At 46.6% G+C, this 18,926-nt stretch overlaps 1 protein-coding gene and 1 long non-coding RNA gene across 5 annotated transcripts in view; one reads left to right on the top strand and one right to left on the bottom strand.

The window, feature by feature from the left end:
• Positions 1-18,926, bottom strand: part of LOC134944545 (uncharacterized) — a 145,040-nt gene that overhangs the window by 3,249 nt on the left and 122,865 nt on the right. The window lies entirely within an intron of this gene.
• RBM44 (RNA binding motif protein 44) overlaps positions 1-18,926 on the top strand; it is a 457,239-nt gene that overhangs the window by 376,284 nt on the left and 62,029 nt on the right. The window lies entirely within an intron of this gene.

Raw genomic sequence — 18,926 nt, 5'->3', positions numbered from 1 at the left:
CATGTCTACAATGACCAGGGCATACTCCTGTTTACCAGTACCTGGGATATGGGTGAAGTCAATTTGCAGGTGTGTAAAGGGTGTGGTGGGGTATTCAAGATGCTGATGTTTTGCCTTGTCAGGGTTGTTGGGGTTGTTTCGCAGGCAAGTGATGCATCTACTGACATACTGATCTACTAATGACTTGGCATCCGTGACATAGAAATCATTACGTAAGAGTAAGGTAGTTGTTGCCTTACTGTGGTGTCCTATGCCATGGTAGTGGGCAATAAACAAGGGTGCACTGGACTGGGGTATACAAGGTTTCCCCTCTTTGCAGATTAATCCTGTTTTAGGATTCTTCTGCAAAACTGGGTAAATCCAGTCAGCTAGGTCGGCATTGGAGGCTGAGGCCTGTAACTGGGTGATCAGGTAATGGTTGTCGAGAGCTGGGGGGGTCATGATGGACATGTGGGCCTGAGTGATGGGCTGTGAGGCCGCATGTTTGGCAGCAGAGTCAGCAAGAGCATTTCCAAGGGAGACTGCATCCTTCCCCCCCGTGTGTGCCCTGCAATGGAGGATTGCAATGTCAGAGGGCAGGGTTATGGCATGCAGAAGGTCAGAGATGAGTTGGGCATGTGATATGCCTTTTCCATCAGCTCCAAGGAAACCACGGCGTCGCCAAATGACCCCATGGTCATGCACGACGCCGTGCGCGTATTTGGAGTCAGTGTAGATGGTGACTGGTTTATTCTGGTAAAGGTGACAAGCCCTTGTGAGAGCAATGAGCTCTGCAGCCTGTGCTGACTGGTAAGGAATGGGCTGTGCTTCCAGAATAATGTCAGGGAGAGTGACAATAGCATAACCCGCTTGGTACGTGGTGTCATTGGGTCTGCTACAGGAACCATCTACAAAAATGACATCCGCGTCGGGGACAGGGACAGGGGACATGTCCAGTCTGGGGGATGTTTCTGACTCAATGGAAGCTGAGCAGTCATGGGGTTCAGGAGGGTGGTCTTCAGGACCTTTGAGCCCCAGTAGAGCGTTGAGAATGGGTGCAGGACCTGAAGAGTTGGTGGCATACTTAATGGTGAGTGAGGGGTTGTTCAAAAGGAGAACCTCATATCCACTGAGGCGCTGAGCTGACATGTGTTGTGTGTGTAACCCTTTTAAAATGGTTAGAACATCATGAGTGGTGTGAAGTATTGTTGTGTGGCCTAGGGTGAGTGTGGTGGCCATTTCAGTTACCATTGCACAGGCTGCAAGTGCCCTGAGGCAAGCAGGCATACCTTGCACTGAGACAGGCATTACTTTGGAAAAAAATGCCACTGGGCGCAACTTTCCTCCATGAAACTGTGTGAGCACCCCCGCCATGGTTTTACAATTGTCCCTTGCAAACAAATGAAAAGGTAGTACATAGTTGGGGAGGCCAAGTGCCGGACTTTTCATTAACATACACTTTAAGCTTTCATATGCAGTTAACATTTCTTGTGACCATTGTACAATATTAGGTTTGTCTTTCAGTGTGGCTTGTCTCAAAATGTTATCATAATAGGAACAATCAGATATCCACTGTCTGCAGTAATTTACCATACCCAGAAAAGACAGCAGTTCTCTCTGGGTAGTTGGGGTGACCAGGCCCAATACAGACTGAATGCGCTGTGGACTGACTTTCCTTTCCCCCTGAGTGAGCACAAAACCTAAGTAATCCACATGCTTCTTACACCATTGCATTTTTGTTTTGGACACCTTGTGTCCACATTCACAGAGCCAGTTTAACAGTGATATACCATCCTCCCGGCAGGCCTCCTCAGTTTGACTACAGAGCAGCAGATCATCTGCATACTGTAGCAGGACTGAACCATGGCGAGGTTGCCAGGGCCCCAATGTGGCCTGGAGTACAATGCTATACACAACAGGTGCGTCAATGTAGCCCTGGGGTAAACGACACCATGTGAGTTGCTTGCCCTCAAAAGAAAATGCAAAAAGTAACTGTGTCTGTGCATCCACTGGAATGCTAAAAAATGCATTTTTTAAATCAATCACAGAAAAAAATGCAGCATCTGCAGGGATAGCTGAAATGAGTGAGTTAATGTCAGGTACAATGGGTGCTATAGGCACAATGAGTTGGTTAATTGCCCTAAGGTCTTGTACAAACCTTACACTGCCATCTGACTTAGCAACTGGGTTGACTGGTGTGCAGTAAGGTGAAATTACGTGTCTGAGAATGCCTTGTTGGAGAAACTGTTGTATCATTGGTCTAAGACCTTCAATCTTCTCTTGTGACAAGGGGTATTGCTTTTGATAGACAGGTTGTGTGTCAGGTTTCAGGGTTGCTCTATATGGTGTGCAAGGAATGAGGCCAGTGTCATAGGGACCCTCCGACCATAGAGCAGGGTTTACTTTGTCAAAATCAGGTGTAATGTCTGTTGCTTCCCACACCGGTAGGTGTGGGGACTCGACCTCCAGGCCGCTGCTAGTGGGTGAAGGGAGAATGGAGATTTCGAGTTTGCTAAGAAGATCCCTTCCCAGAAGATTAATTGGACATTCAGGTATTACAGTGAAATTGTGTTTACCCATATATGTGCCTCCCGTGGTTCTGACACTAAGGGCATCTGTCAGGTAAGCATCTGTGGGTATCCCATTGATTCCCATTGAAGGAGCAGTCTTTTCCAAGTGACCGTCGTACAGGTCGACACACAAAACACTAGTAGTTGCCCCGCTATCCACCAGGAAAGGGATTGCTCTCTTTCCTATAATCAAGGTTAGTAGCGGTGGGTCCTTCCAGTGTCTGGTGAGTTGGGCAAAGGCTGGGATACCCTCCTCCGAGCCCCGTCAGTGGGAGGGATCCTGCCAGTCAACTCGGAATCGGACATGATCCTGAAAGGGGTTGTTGTGTGACTGTCGGGGATGATCCCGGGAGGGAGCCGGAGCTTGGGGCTGTCGCTGGTTTTGTGAGGGACAAGGGCAATCCCTTGCCCAGTGATCGTCCCTTCCACAGTTGAAGCAGGAGGTTTGTTTCCTGCTGGCAGAGTCAGGGGGGTGGGGTGGCCTGGCTTGTGGGTTTTGATATCGGGCTTGTGGGTTTTGATATCGGGCTGGATTGCGGGGTGGGCCAGTAAAGTGCTGCTGGCGTCTATCTCCCCGGTTTCTCTGATTTTGGTAATTATGAGTTGGGGCATTCTGCAAGGGTTTTTTAACATCAAAGCATCCTGCAGCTTCCTTTTCATATAAGTGCTTTTCAAATTCCTTAATATTATCAGAGGTCCAGGAAGAAACACCTTGCTTAACAGGGACCATAACAGATGGCAACAAGTTATTTACAAAGGTAGAAATTAGTAAATGGTCTGTATCTACAAGAGTGAGACCTGCATCTTCAGACCAACACTTTTTAAACCTCTTCCAAAACTCAGTGACAGTTTCAGTAGGTTTTTGCTTGCATGCTACAGCAATGGGAAGGGAGGCACGGGTCTTAAAGATTTCTTTCATGTGTTCTCCAATTTCCTTCCACATTTGCTTTACACCTTCCTCGGTATTGAGGGGGTAATTAGTGGCATTGTTTAGGACTGCAGGAGTGTTGATAGAGGGAATCATTTTCCAATCCCACCCGTTGTAATGGTCTATAACCCCATCTATGATCAGCTTCATATCTTCTTGAGTATAGCTGCGTCCTGTGCAAGCCTTTTTCAAGTAAGCTATGCAGCCGTCAGGTGCAACAGTGGGTTTGGGACAGTTCTTAACAATTCTGTCTAAATCCTCTATTTCAATGGGTTTCTTTAACAATTGATCCCCTACTGTCATGAAGGGCAGGTGTGTAGCGACACCGCTGGCACCAGCACTGTTTTCAAGGAAACCAGTGCCGGATCGCGTTATGGAGGGGGTAAGAGGGTGGTTAATGACAACAGTTGAGTCAGCGTTACGGCGGGAGGTGATTTGTTTGCTAGGAGTCTGGACTGTAGTTTCAAGCTGGGTTACATATATTTGATCATGGCCCGAGCGGCCACCACCTTCAATAGGAATGTCAGAGTCGCCACCCACAATAGCTGCGTCAGGGGCACTAGGGGCGGGGGTGGTTATGCCTGTGTGGAGGGTACTGTCAGGGGGGACTGTTCCTCCTGCAGAGCCTCCTGAGCCTCCTTCCCCTCCTCCTCCTCCCCCTCCCCCTTGCATCGGCATTCGTGACAAAGCAACTGCAGCTAAAAGATCTGTGTCTTTTAAGGAGGGATATAGGGGAGTGTAGGGCGGGGGAGAAGAGTTTTTTAGAAACTTGTTGCTTCTAAATTCCTCAGCTTTATGTAGTCTGGAAGTTACAGTTTTTATTCTACGCTGTTTCTGCTTGATATTCTTGTCATACCAATGAGGTGCTATCGTGAGCCATTGCTCTCCTCCAGCACGCATATATGTCATGTCCCATTGTGGGTCATGATCATACCACGGCCAGGCTTCCTTGTCTTCCAGACAAAGACCTTTGACCATGTCCATATAAAATGGATAATTAATACCATCACGGGGGAATGGGCTGGGGCTGCCAACTTTCTCTGTCCACCCTGCTAAGTTATCCACCCAAGGGTTAACTAAATAATAATCTGTGGTGGAGTTACGAGCAACATACTCCTTACATGTCTCCCCTGGTAAAGGTGGAGGATAAATGACTGTCTTACTCTGACCCCCTCCCATAGTAAAGAATACAATCTACACCAGCTTTCTACGCAATTTCCACAACAACTTACAACAACTGTCTATGCAATATCACAACAAAAATGCAGTTTACACAAAAAAAAAAAACCTTCTATGCAATTTCACAACAAAAAGACTTTCTATGCAATTTCACAACAAAAAATGCAATTTACAAAAACATTCTATGCATGCATTAGCTAACACCAGTTAATTAGTCATTGACAATATCACAATATTATCTGTATAATGAGAACATGAAATCTTTTGACGGGTACGCTTACCATTCGTACAAGATGTCAGAAAAATACAGCGTTTTAAACAGGAAGCAAGAAAAGTGTTTGAGTAAAGATATCTGGCAGACGAAAACTTACCAGCCGTCTGAACCAAATATAAGAACTTATCTCACTACAAACATACAAGAATATATTGGCGATCAAATCGGGGTATTCTCTACGTTACGTATAGACCCCAGGTCTATTTTTTTCTTTTTTTTTTTTTTTTTTTTAAGTATCCCAGATACTAACGTCTTTGGAGAATTGCGCTTGGACTCCTGGTCCTTTCTCAGACGTATCTTTAAGTCCCAGACATTAAAGATTCTATGGTATCCCTGATACCTGTTTTATGCCTTTACATAAAACTACGTAATATTAAGTCCCGGACTTAAATATTACCTTATCACGTGTTCCCGGAACACGGAGTGAGTTCAAATTCAGTGTTTGAACGCAATCCCTTACGGCAAAGACAGACAATAAATTCTCTATCTTACCGGTCCGGGGGCGATCAACTGAATCCAGGACTGAGCCCCCACTTTGAAAGGAATTCAGCCTCTTGTTTTAGCCCTCGATGTGATGGCCTACTGACGTCAGTGAGAGCAATCCTTAACGTTACAGATAATACACGACACCATGTAGTTAAGAATCACTCTGCTTTATTGAATGTTTTAACATTGGTATAAAAAGAGAACACATAAGGGTGTAACTGATAAGTGTAAAAGGGCTCATTGGCTTAGGGGTGGTGCCCTAGTGGGGTACGTAGGGGTGGTTAATACTTGACATAACATAATTGGATATAGCAGTTGCTAGGCAGATGTTATATACGTTGCATCAAACGGAACTTAACACAAGATCTTTTAGTAACACACAGAAGTAGAAAAAGCAGGTTTCATCTGGTATAGAACTGACCTTGGATGCCAGACCCACACAAGCCTGGTATCTGTATGAGAGACAAAGGCACCTAGCACAGGGCAGCACGCATCCATGCAAACACATAAGAGTTCATATAGCATGTTTTAACCCTTCACTAGGGAAATAGAAATATTCACTTTTACACTGTAACCACCACAAGGAAACTGATCATATAAAAAGTAATATGTACAAAGACAGAAGAGGTAACCCTTCAATTATCACCGGATTTGGCGTAAATATGTTGCGTGGTGCGAGGCCAGGAAGGCCCCTACAGAGGAATTTCAACTGGGTCGTTTCCTACATTTCCTGCAAACAGGACTGTCTATGGGCCTAAAATTAGGGTCCATTAAGGTTCAAATTTCGGCCCTGTCGATTTTCTTCCAGAAAGAACTGGCTTCAGTTCCTGAAGTTCAGACGTTTGTCAAGGGGGTACTGCATATACAGCCTCCTTTTGTGCCTCCAGTGGCACCTTGGGATCTCAATGTAGTTTTGGGGTTCCTAAAATCACATTGGTTTGAACCACTCTCCACTGTGGACTTAAAATATCTCACTTGGAAAGTGGTAATGTTGTTAGCCCTGGCTTCAGCCAGGCGTGTCTCAGAATTGGCGGCTTTATCCTATAAAAGCCCTTACCTAATTTTTCATACGGACAGGGCAGAATTGAGGACTCGTCCTCAATTTCTCCCTAAGGTGGTTTCAGCATTTCACTTGAACCAGCCTATTGTGGTGCCTGCGGCTACTAGGGACTTGGAGGACTCCAAGCTGCTGGACGTAGTCAGGGCCCTGAAAATATATGTTTCCAGGACGGCTGGAGTCAGGAAATCTGACTCGCTGTTTATCCTGTATGCACCCAATAAGCTGGGTGCTCCTGCTTCTAAGCAGACTATTGCTCGTTGGATTTGTAGTACAATTCAGCTTGCACATTCTGTGGCAGGCCTGCCACAGCCTAAATCTGTAAAAGCCCATTCCACAAGGAAGGTGGGCTCATCATGGGCGGCTGCCCGAGGGGTCTCGGCTTTACAACTTTGCCGAGCAGCTACTTGGTCAGGGGCAAACACGTTTGCTAAATTCTACAAATTTGATACCCTGGCTGAGGAGGACCTGGAGTTCTCTCTTTCGGTGCTGCAGAGTCATCCGCACTCTCCCGCCCGTTTGGGAGCTTTGGTATAATCCCCATGGTCCTTACGGAGTTCCCAGCATCCACTAGGACGTCAGAGAAAATAAGAATTTACTTACCGATAATTCTATTTCTCATAGTCCGTAGTGGATGCTGGGCGCCCATCCCAAGTGCGGATTGTCTGCAATACTTGTACATAGTTATTGTTACAAAAATCAGGTTATTATTGTTGTGAGCCATCTTTTCAGAGGCTCCTCTGTTATCATGCTGTTAACTGGGTTCAGATCACAGGTTGTACGATGTGATTGGTGTGGCTGGTATGAGTCTTACCCGGGATTCAAAATCCTTCCTTATTGTGTACGCTCGTCCGGGCACAGTATCCTAACTGAGGCTTGGAGGAGGGTCATAGGGGGAGGAGCCAGTGCACACCAGGTAGTCCTAAAGCTTTTACTTTTGTGCCCAGTCTCCTGCGGAGCCGCTATTCCCCATGGTCCTTACGGAGTTCCCAGCATCCACTACGGACTATGAGAAATAGAATTATCGGTAAGTAAATTCTTATTTTTTTTTTAATTCAACAATTTTTATTAGATTTTTTTATAGAAATACAAGATCATGGAAGACCTTCATGATACAGACATACCAAAAACCGGAGAGAAACCGGTATAGTTACAATAATCCATCGTAAGGTGCTTTTAAGCCACATCAGTGAGACAACAGATACATAGTCGGTACTTGTAGGCTTGAGTAAGAGGTAAAGGATAAACAATCTTAACCTACATGATGTCTAGGAAATGATGAAAACATTACCGACGTGCGTCTTAGCATAAGAAATCACCATATACCTAAGGCTAAGCATACAATTCTACCTGAGGATTTACAGGACATCAGTATACCCGAGAGGTCAGTAAAGAAGACATACAGGAGGGGAGGGGGGGGACAAATGGTGAAAACAATACAAGTATAATCATATCATGAATGAGTAGCGGCCATAGAAGTCCTAATTAAAAATATTAAAGAAGTAATTCAGGCATGTTTAGCCATTCTAACCAAAGAGAAGGTTAAGTACCTATATGGCATCAGACTAAACATACAGCATGGGGTATTAAAATAAATATAATTGCATTTCCTAAGAAAACAGCAGGGGGTCCCAAAGGAACAGTACATGGGCCTAGGTTGTCAAGAGGCCCTATCGATTTGTCTATATAGATACCACGTTGTAGTCTCAAAAAGTTTATATATGAACGACTGTACATCAGGGTCTAGGGTATCAATATACTTCTCCCACTTCTTGGCAAATCGCCTGACCCCCAATTCAATATCAGGAAGAGTAGCACGCCTCTCAAAATAAATAATCCGGAGGGTCATGTGTTTTACAGCCATCAAAGAAGGGGTAGACGGTTTGATCCAATTATTAAGAATTTGTTTCTTGGCAATTGTCAGGATAACAGAGAGTACCGGAACAATGTCTCTATCTTCGGGCCCAAGAGACCACTCCCTAAAATCAAGTAGCAGACAAGCCCTCGGGCGTTTTATTAACCGTAAGTTAAATACTGTGTTGAGATAAGCGACCACCTTGTACCAAAACTTAGATATTTTCCGGCAAGACCACATATTGTGGTACAAGGTGGCACTCTGCGCAGTACATTTGATGCAACAGCCAGTGTCGTCTGGGACCATGTGTGCCCTCTGATTAGGTGCTATATATGCCCTTTGGAGCGTCTTCAAGTGAACCTCTTGCAAAGAGGCAGAGTATAAGAACCTAAAAGTGGGTAAAATGTTATCTAACAATTCAGCGCACGATCCCATATTGGGGATATCTCTGGCCCATGAAGACAACGCGGAATCCCAGAGCCGGTCTCTATATGAGACCCTAAAGGTGTTTCTGAAGTAACTAAGATGGTAAGGACAATCTTTAGTAAGCACCATTAAGGTGCGCAGCGGGTCTGTGGTAGCCTCAGAAATCATTGGGTGAGACTGGGATTGAGCAAAGTGTCTAGCCTGCAGGTACATAAAAAATTCCCGGTGGGAAATACCAAATTTTATCTGGATATCAGAGAAAGAAAGCACTGCGTTGCCTCCTGGGTCGTATATGTCTCTAATAGCTGCGATCCCCTTTTCTCTCCAACTCAAAAAATGTGCGTTATCAAGGCCAGGAAGGAAACATGGGTTACCCCAAAACGTAGTCTGAAGAGAGGTGTCAGGTTTTCTCTGGGCTTTAGTGTGAGTGGCCTGCCATGCTCGATATGTATGCCAAAATAGAATATTATGTTTTATCTCGGATGGGAGACGGGAGTTTGGGGTGTGTAAGAGTGCAGCAGGGGAGAAAGGATGGAATACCGCCAGTTCAAGTGGCAAGTTCGTAAATACTGATCTGCCCCAAAGCCAGTCTGTGATATACCGGTACATCGCTGCTCTACTAAATAGAACAGGATCCGGGATTCCCATACATCCCTCTTCACGTAATAGCTGTAACCTAGCGTAGGGGACTCTTGGTCGTTAACCTGCCCATAGAAATCTAGTGAAACACTGTTTAAGAAAAAGGACATCTTTCTCAACAAGGGCAATAGGGAGCATAAGAAGAAAATAAGCAATCTTGGGAAAAACAACAGATTTAATAACTTCTGCGCGACCCATAAGAGACAAGGGCAGAGACGCCCAGTCTGTAAGGATTTTAGACACCTTGGACAAAATAGGACCAAAATTAACCGCATATAGATGTGGGAGGGAAGTAGGGATCTGAACTCCTAAATATCTAAGACTATCTCGAGCCACTGGGAATCGGGACAGGACTGGGTGTAATGGAAAGAGAGAAGAGTCTCCTGAAAGGAGGAGAAGCTCGGATTTGGATATATTAATTTTGTATCCCGCAAAGGAACCAAATTGTTCAATCAGGGAGACAATCGCAGGGATGGACGTATCAGGCTGAGAAATAAATAGAAGCATGTCGTCAGCATACAGTGATAATTTTACCATGGTGTCCATTATTTTTATGCCTGTAAATCTGGGAGAATTTCTCAGGGAAACAGCTAGGGGTTCTAAAGCTAAGGCAAATAATAAAGGTGACAAGGGGCAGCCCTGACGTGTGCCACTCTGGATAAGAAAAGGGGATGAGAGGATACCATTCCCCAAAACTTGAGTGGAGGGAGATTCATATAATCGGGAAATAAGAGAGACAAAGTCCTCAGGTGCACCAAAGCGGTGAAGCGTTTCATACAGATGGTCCCAGGTGACCAGGTCGAAGGCCTTTTCGGCATCAAGTGACAATAATACATTAGTGTCAGTGGGTTTGGAAAGCTGAAAGGCCTGCATAACAGTCAATACCTTTCGGATATTGCTCACTGATTGCCAACCCCAGACAAATCCAGTCTGGTCTGTATGAACTATATCAGGGACTATGAATTTGAGTCTATTCGAGAGGATTTTAGTGAACAATTTATAATCCGTGTTTAGAAGGGAGATCGGACGATAAGAACTGGGAGACTCAGGATCCCGGCCAGGCTTCGGGATAACCTTTATGACCGCGGAATTAAAATATTGGGGCAAGGAAGCACCCTGCATAAAATAATTAAATAAGACAAAGAGGTTCGCACAGTCTAGTAGATAGAATTTTATAGTAGTCATTGGCAAAACCGTCAGGGCCCGGAGTCTTCCCAGTCTTCAGTCCAGCTATTGCTAAAGAAACTTCCTCAGTGGTGATAGGTGCAAGAAGAGAGGTACAGTGCGACTCTGACATTTGAGGCAGATCAGTAGAAGACCAAAAGCTAGACTTGTGGGTCTGGTTAATAACAGGACGTGCATAAAGAGTGGTATAAAAAGACTGTAGCATCTCAGCAATCTCGGCCGAGGTCCGTACTCTGTCCCCACCTTGGGTGAGCAGAGAGTGAATGACCACTTTAGGGTGTCTGCCTTTTAACAAACGGGATAACAGTTTGCCAGACTTATTGCCATATCTGTAAATGCCACAGTCTCTTGAAAATGAATATTTAGCTTCCAATTGAGAAAGGAGGGTATCAAACAGTGTTTTTTTGTGTAAGGTACCGTTCCCTAGTAGAAGGGGAGGGGGAGGATTTAAATTCCTGAAAAGAGTGAGTAAGAGCCGCCTGGGCTTCCAAATATTGTGAGTTTAAATCTAAATCCCTTTTTTTTACTATAGGACATAATGTGCCCCCGAATAACTGATTTTGACGCCTGCCAGAAAAGAGCAGGATCCTCACTCAGAGTTTCTCCATTATGCGTATGATAATCCTGCCACGCTGCATCTAATGAGGAGCGGAATTTCAGAGAGCCACTTAAATGAGAGGGGAAGTGCCAGGAGCGAAAAGGGGATTTTTCTGAGAGGAGCATCAATTTCATCCAGCATAAAGCATGGTCCGAAATACAGATATCCTCAATTTTAGAGTCAGCCACTTTTGAGAAAAAGGAGTCAGATAACAGCAGATAGTCAATCCTCGAACGTGTGGTGCGCAGCTGAGAGGCATGTAAATTCCCTTTCTAATGGGTAGCATGCGCGCCACACATCCACTAAGGACAACTGCGAGCAAATATAGGGGATACCAATACGTGGTAACGAGGGGGGGGGGTTTATCCAAGGTTGGAGAAGAATATAAATTAAAATCTCCACCCAAGATTATAGGAATTTCAGAGTAGCTTAGTGACCATGTTCGTATAAAATTGCTTAGAGTACTGATTAGGAGCATAGATATTACAAAGTAGGAACCTGGATGCATACAATGTGACATCTGCCAGTACATACCGACCCTGAGTGTCATCTAAAATCGCATGGACAGAGATAGGGACCGTGTGCCGTGCTAAAATTATCACTCCCCTAGCCTTAGAAGAGAAGGAAGAAGAGGCTACCACAGACCAACCCATAGTGTTCAGTTTTACCACCTCATTTGGCATAAGGTGAGATTCCTGAATGAAAACAACATCCATCCCCACCTTCCGAAGATAGAGCAAAATCTTTCTGCGTTTAGCTGGGGAGTTGATCCCTCCCACATTCCACATGCCGACACTCAAACTAGCCATGCATCAAATGAACTGGGAAAACCTGAAAACCTGCGCAGTAATCATGATATCTACAGCCGCCGAAAAATGGATACAAATCATACCGGGGTGGACACATTAGGAGGAGAAGGGGAGGGGGAGAAGAAAAGAGGGACAGAAACATAGAAAACACACAAAATATAACATTAACATTGTGGAAGAAAGTCCTGCTAAGGACAATCATAACTTCAGAAAACGAGAACAACCGGTTCAAGCAAGCACAGAGGCCGTCATAGACCGCCAATGAGCCAGCCGGAATTATGAAAACCTGAGGAAAAATGAGGGAGGGGGCGCCCTTACCCACCCTCGGCAACATAATATATGAAAATATACATAGGAAAAATAACAAGAAAATATCAGAGCACACAGAGCCTGTTACAGAAAAAGAAAAACGCAGCCTGTCACATAAGAAGTAGGGGGAGATATCTCCGCTAAGCATATATAACCATTCTAGAAAGATTACATAGCCACAAAAAGACAACAGATGAATAAGAAAAATCTAAAACAGAAAACAAGACAAAAAGGTTCAGCCCGCTTTATAAGACCAAAGTCTCTTTTGGGGGAAAAAACACCTGCAGCAGATTCTAGAGCAATAATTAAATTGGCAGACATAACCGGAAACAGAAAAGTCCAGGAGCAATACTCAGCCATCTCGATCCAGGGTGTCATCCGCCTGAGAGGAGTCGTCATCTGCCTTGGATGCCTCAGAAACATAAGCCTCTGCATCTGCAAGATTTGTAAAGTCCCGGAAAGAATTTCCATCAAACAGGCGTAGTCTTGCAGGGAAGAGCAGAGCAAATTTTTTATTCGCCTTTACCAAACGGGAGCAAAGGGGGGTAAATTCCCGGCGTGCCCGGGATACCTCCGCGGAGTAGTCCTGGAAAATGGCTAAACGAGCTCCCTCCCATTGTAAATTCCTATGCCTCCTGGATGCCGTCCATATTGCCTCCTTATGGAGAAAGTTCAGACATTTAAATATAACCACACGTGGTCTGCTATTAGGTGAAGAACGTGGGGGACCCAGTCTGTGGGCTCTCTCGATAACTAAGCCAGTGCATTCATCTTGGATATGCAACAAATCAAGGAGGGACGTTTGTAAAAAAAGAGTCAAATCAGGACCTTTCAGTGACTCGGGGAGCCCCAGCACCCGAAGATTCGATCTCCTCGATCTATTTTCAAGATCGTCAACCTTGTTCAGCAGCTGGAAGTGAGATTTCTGGAGCTCATCATATCTGTGCTTAAGATCCCCAACATCCTGAAAAGTCTCCCCCAGCCTTTGTTCATTTGTAAGAACAGTCTTGGATAACTGCTTGATTTGGGATTTTAGGTCTTTTACTGCCTGCTGCATTTTAGCAGCATGTGCATCCATGATAGGCTCCATGGCATCCCTATCAGCTCTCACTACATCAGCATAAGTCACTGGAGAGGCAGGGGAACAGTCAAGCTCACCTGAGGGAGAAATGTGTTTTGCAGAAGCCTGTTTAATGCTGCCAGCAGCCTGCAGACTCATTTGTGAGCTAGGTGCGGCGGCCATCTTGGATTCCCCCGGCCGTTTTTCAGACCTTGATCTCTGGGCTTTAGGGGGCATGGGGGAGGACAGAAACCTTTCCATCCAGTCCCCAGCACTTTCCCACAGGTAGTGTGCGCCAGGTGCGGAGAAAAGCCGCGAGCGGGAGGCGCTGTGTGCTCCGGTTACCGAGGGTGCAGGAGAGCTGCAGCAATCAGCTTCTCCTCACATGGGCGCCGGAACCGGAAGTCCTTCGATGACTGTTAAAGGAAGTTTCTCCTTCAACCACTAGGGGCCACTGGAGCGTAGTTACAATGGGGAAATAGTAGGTAGTAATTGGGAGCTGGCACTTTAAAATTCTCACACTGTGGCTAGCTCCTCCCCTACTATCTCCCCTCCAAGCCAGTCTTAGTTTAGTGCCCGAGGTAGCTGGTTCACTTGGGTTTAGCTGAAGAATTTTTTCTTTTTTCTTTATTATTTTATTTTTCTCTCACACACTCAGACTGGCAGCTCTGCCACTGCCAGTCTGCACCGCGGGAGCTGCCGGCGGGGTCCCATCGCAGCTGCGTGCGGCTCGGGATGGGCCCCGGCTGAGGGAGACACTGAGCTCTCCTGAGTTGGCCGGACACCGCTGCGTGCGGCGCGTGTCGGGGCCACTCCATCCAGCAGAAGATTCCGGCAGCATGGCAGCGGTGAGTATCAAAAATGGCCGGACACCGCTGCGTGCGGCGCGTGTCGGGGCCGCTGGGTCGAAACGCCTGACGGAAGGAAGCGGTGAGTACAATCTCCCCCCCTCCCCCTCCAGACTGATGTATGTTTTTACATTTTTCAGTTTCAGTGTTTTAATACATGGATGGACAGGCTCCCCTATACTCTCCAGTCAGACAGGCTGGAGTGCATAAAAGGCTTACTAATTTGAAATTGGCGCCATTATGTGGGGGGCGGAGCTTCAGCCCGCTCTGTAATCGGGCTCAGCGCTCTTCACTCCCCGGCTGCAGCATACAGGCAGCCGGGTGATACATTTACATATATCATATATCTGTGTAATAATTAGCATAGCTCTCATGGCAGAGTGGTAACACCTATAGTTACGATGCCCACGAGCTAGGGTTCGATTCCAGCAAAGGACACACTCTCCCCGGCCGCAGCATACACACTTACAGGCAGCCGGATGATAGTGCGGTTTTAATTTGAAAGTGACCGGAGCAGGGGGGCGGAGCTAACTCCCGCTCCGTTCGGCGGGCTCAGGCTTTCCGCTCCCCGGCCGCACATCGCTCCCCGGCCGCAGCATACAGGCGGCCGGGGGATGCATGGGCGCTTTCCGCTTACTATACAGCGGATTTGAATTTGGCGCCGAAGCGGAGGGGGCGGAGCTAACTACCGCTCTGTACGGCGGGCTTTCTCCGCTCCCCAGCCGCTGCAGCATGACGAGACGCCGCTCCACAGTCCCCCGCTCCCCGGGCCACTGAAAGCTCCTTTCCTCTCCTGGCTGTGCAGGGAGGATTCTTTACATGTATAAGGTATGAGGGGGGAAGGGGGGTGAAGCTTATTCCCCCCCGGTGGAGGCTCCCAGCTCTCATTGTCTCTAGGCAACACACCTGTCTCTGGAGTTTGTAGCTTTTCTGTGCAGTGTGCTGCAGAAATATTGTTACATCTTGCTTTGGCTACATTCCTCCTGCAGGGGAGTCCTCTGCCCCATTTCAGACATTTAGATCAGGGAATCTGCTCTATTACAGGAGCTGGGACTCAGCTCATTGATAATTAAAAATCTACTGGCAGTATTTCTTTACCCTACAAATACACAGTATTTATCTACCCTATTAGGTGCACAGTAATTATCTACCCTATTAGGTGCACAGTATTTATCTGCCCTATTAGGTGCATGGGTTCACTGTGGTGTGTGTATATATATATAGATATGTTTGTATATATATATTTAAGTGTGTGGGTATGTATATAGATATATCCATACAATACCATATATAGGGGATAAAACAAACACTTCCGCAATGTTTTCTAGAAACAGAATACCCCACCTTGCCACATAACATTTTCACCCATCTTTTCTCACAGGCTGGTCACCATTTTGAAAAGCCAGCGGAACCTCCGAGAAACATCGGGTGCACCTTAATTAGCGGTACACTACATACAGGGCGGGGTGTTGCCTTCCCTTTATTATTCCTTGGTGTCACTAGTTACTAATGCTATTTGTAATTGGGGAATGTGTGTAAGGCATCAGACAAATAGCGCTGTGGCTCAGTACGCTAGTAGCGGGTATCTGAACAGGGGTTTGAATCCAAACAAAACTTTAAGGAGAGCTCCTATAGCCTAGGGCTAAGACTCCTGTCCCACAGCGCAGCGTTACTGGTTCAGGTCTCCGCTGCCCCAGAAAGTTTATTTGAATCGTGTCGGTCACTACACATTATAGTGCAGACCTTACATAGGGCTGTGTTTATTTAACCCACCTTTTCTCCTTTTGTTTGTCTCACCTGGGATAGTCAAAGAATTCCCTCTTAGGTGTGAAGTATGCGGTGGAGCCATCTGCAGAGCCCTCCACGCACCTGCAGGACACTCCTGTTTGAACAGCTCAGATTATACAGGTAATGTCACTGGTAACCAGAGACCTTGTACGTCATTTCACCTCTCCAGGTTTCTAAAGAAACCTTGCTAACCTTCCATGTTACAATACTGATGATGTCTGTTTTCTGTGGAGTCTGAACCTGTGTCTCAGAATATCCAGGTGCATTATACAGCAGTTCGTCTGAGACTGCAGGTAAAGGAGGCGGACACGTCAAGTCCATCAGGGTTCGACGCCGATGACGAAATGACAGCGACTGGTCCAGTTTCGGATGAGCTGGGCAGGCTCCGGTAGACGGCCGGCAGACACCCGAATACACAATTTCAGGTATCAAACAATGTTTGTTTTCCTATCCTTTCCCCGCAGACGGCAGGAAAGGGTATCAGAACCTCTCCAGGGTATACCCCTCGATGTATCGCCGGTCCAACAGGCTGCCGTTTTCCTGAGGCAACCTTGCTCAGGGATCCATCAAAGACATATACGGCAGCAGGGTTCTACCTTGTCCGGAGCAGGTAGGTTGTGGAACAATTGTCCTCTAGGTTACAGGATGTTTTGCATCCGGATCAATTGATACTTTGGTACGGGTCAGAATCACGATTCTGCTTTGTTCTTTGGAGGTGTCCACGTCTGCAGTCTCGGAACCTGCATTTTCGCTTTGGGCTGTCTTAACCCGACGACCTCTGGGGCTGCGACAGTGACAGGTGAACATGAAATCCTACGGGGCAGATGGTTCAAGGGAAGGAACTTTCTGCAGGATTTCTTGAACCATTGGAGGTAAGTCCACTTTGCTTTCTCCTACTTCTGCCCCAGCTCCAAGACAGACCTTTACCGGTCTTTCCTTTAGATTTTTACCGTGCCCTTTCAGGCTTCCGATTCCACACGGGCGATATCTCTGTCGCCAGGGGATCTCAGAAAAAAAAAAAAAGCTGAAGCAGAGGTTCAGCATCCTCGGTCCAGTCTGATTTTACATCATCCTATACACACATTAAAGGTCAGACTTTCCTACCACCTGGAGGGTCCCAGGGTAGGCGCAGGTCGGTGGAAGAAGGCTTGGGCGGTTACAGACTAGATTTGGGAGTACAACCGTCTCGGGAGTCCCTCGGCAGGGGTCGACCGATTTACGATGACAAGAGAGTCATAATGCAGGCGGCGCTCCATATGCTTCTAACCGCAAAGGGTGTTGATCCCTGTTTTTTACATATCATTTGAATCGGGACAGTTCTCAGGCCTTTGTTTTCTTTTCACGTTCCGAAGCCAGTTGGCTCGGCCAGGCCTATTCTGGCCTTAGAATCCTTTCAGTTTGTGATTGCTAGTTGAACAAGAAAGGGAGTTTTACGCGTCCCTTGTCTTCAGGGATGCCTGTTTACTGATTTCCGTTGGGTTTCCTCATCGGGCTTTACTCAGTCGCATTACAGGATTCTCATTTTCACTGTAAGTCCTTTTCTTTCGGTCTCTCTTCCGCTCCCACAGGGTTCAGGAAGATCACAGAATAACTCTTTTTCAAGGGGTTGACGTTGGTTCCCTAATGGGACAATCTACTGCTACTATCCCACTCTGTACATTACGTGGCTTCTGAAGATCCGATTTATGCTCCTCATAAACGTTTTCTCAACAGGGTCCGTCGGAGGATTTTTCCTTCCTCGGTACCAGGTACTCTATTTCTTCAGTCAAGCTGCGACGCAATGAGTGGTCGCCTACATTCCCCTCTGAGCGGGGGACAACAATCTTCTTTCCAGATCAGGCCACCAGGTCAGACTCCTGGGTGAGGGAACATTCCCCGGAGTTTTGTCAGCTGGTCTGCTGTGGGCGGAGATTTCGAATCGACCTCAGGGCGTTCTGACTGACTCTTTAACCCTTTACTACTCACCGACGTGAGCTCTGGTGGCAATAGCCGAGGATGCCCTCAGGGCTCCGGGGAGTTTCTGGTTATTCTATCCTGCCTCCTTTTCTATTTCTACCTCACTTTCGGTAACACAGGAGGAGAATATTCGTGCTAGTCCTCTCGGTGGCTCTGGTTGGGCCACCCATGACTTGAAGATACGGCTACAACTGTTGTCGGTAGAGGAGCCTTGGCTCCTACCTCGACTGGACTGTCTACTTCAACAGGGTCCTTTTCTTTGTTCAATCTTACACTGGTTTCATTTAACCGTGTGACTGTTCACGAGCCCTCAGAAGGGAGGAGTTCCCTAGTTCGGTTAGGCCTACTAGGCCCCGATTTCAGAAGTCTGTTACCTCTTCTCGCTTTTGCCACTTTTGGAAAGCTGTATGGGACATAATAAGGATAAAAGGGGGTTTTCCCCTTCTTTCAGTTACCATTCAGCCGTAATCTTTGGTTTCTCTGGGAGGTTTTGCTCCGCTGCGCTTCAAACCACATTGACCTGAATTTTCGGTCCCTGCCTTTTTCGGTTTTCTTCCAAAAGAAATTAGCCTGGCGCCCGTAAGTTCGGGCTCTCTTTCAGGGAGTACTCTATTAGCAACTCCCCCGGCTGAGCTTCGGCCTCAGCGGTCGTTTCTCCCAAAGGGCATGTCCGTTTTTCATATAAATCTGACACTAGTGTTTTTCAGTCCTCTTTGACTGTTGTCAGGGCTCGCTGACTTTCTCTACAGAGGTCTTAGGCTATTCGACGAATGGTTTTTTCTTCTTTATTCTGTACGATGCTCCCGTACTAAATAGCCAGGGTCCCAGCATATGCTGGGCTGTTGGATACAGTCTTCTTGGCGGTTGCTCGGGAGCCTCCGTTTTCCATTTCAGCGCACTTTACGTGCGTGGTGGGACCTTCGTGGGCAGCTGCCCGTGGGGTCTCCATGAATACTTTGTCGCGCGGCTACTTGGTCAGA

The sequence above is a fragment of the Pseudophryne corroboree genome, chromosome 7 (assembly GCF_028390025.1).
Source record: "Pseudophryne corroboree isolate aPseCor3 chromosome 7, aPseCor3.hap2, whole genome shotgun sequence".
Taxonomy (NCBI): Eukaryota; Metazoa; Chordata; class Amphibia; order Anura; family Myobatrachidae; genus Pseudophryne; species Pseudophryne corroboree.
Note: the sequence above shows the minus strand (reverse complement) of the source record. Positions and strands in the feature narration are given on the sequence as shown.